We start from the raw sequence: 981 nt of genomic DNA, 5'->3' as shown, positions 1-981 counted from the left end.
TTCAGTAGATGAGTGGCTAAAATAAATTGTGTACATTCACACCTTGGGTGTACCATAATAAAAAGGAACAAACTATTGACATACACAACTTGAATGAATCTCAAAAAAAAATATATTAAATGAAAAAAAACAAAACAAATGGTTACATGTTACCTGTGCCATTTATGGGTGAAGACTGGAGACAGTGGATGTAGTTATTAAAAGGCAGACTGAGGAATCTTTGTGGTTAATTGAACTGTTCTATACCTTGACTGTGGTAGTGATCATACAAACCTTTACATATATAAAATTTCATAGAACTAAATACATGTATATGGGCGCACACATAAATGTGTGTAAAACTGGCAAAAACTGAACAAAATCAGTGGATCATAACAATGTCAAAATCCTGGTTGTCACATTGTAGTATAGTTTGACAAGATGTTACCATTAGGATAAACTGGGTGAAGAGTACATAAGATCTCTCTATATTATTTCTTCCAACTGCATGTGAATCTACATTTCAGAATCAAAATTTCAAAAAAAATTAAATCTATGGGAAAAGAAAGCAGAGCACATGATTCAGGTGCTTTTTTTTAAATTATACTATTCTGTTAGCTTTTATTTCTAATCAAAGTGTGGACTTAATATCAAAAATTAAATTATTTCACTTTCATTTTAAACCAGGATAAGGTTGAACTATAGATAATAGTCATACAACTATCCAAACTTGAATTTGAAGAAAATTATTAATCATTTGAAATGGTCTCACCTCAGGAATTTTCATCAAACTATTGGATATAAGTCAGTGATCACTGTTCTTGTTGCCTTTGTTTTTATTGAGTGTTCAATAAAATTTAGCTAGGTGCCAGGCATGCATTATTATTATTGCATTCTTATAGGGACCCAATGAGACAGTAATTACTTTTTTCCTTATTGTATAGATGAGGAAATTGAGCCTCTGAGGAGCTGAGGAATCTGTTCAAAATTACCAGATAATTA

This window comes from Camelus ferus, chromosome X, assembly GCF_009834535.1.
Source record: "Camelus ferus isolate YT-003-E chromosome X, BCGSAC_Cfer_1.0, whole genome shotgun sequence".
In the NCBI taxonomy this organism is placed as follows: Eukaryota; Metazoa; Chordata; class Mammalia; order Artiodactyla; family Camelidae; genus Camelus; species Camelus ferus.
Note: the sequence above shows the minus strand (reverse complement) of the source record.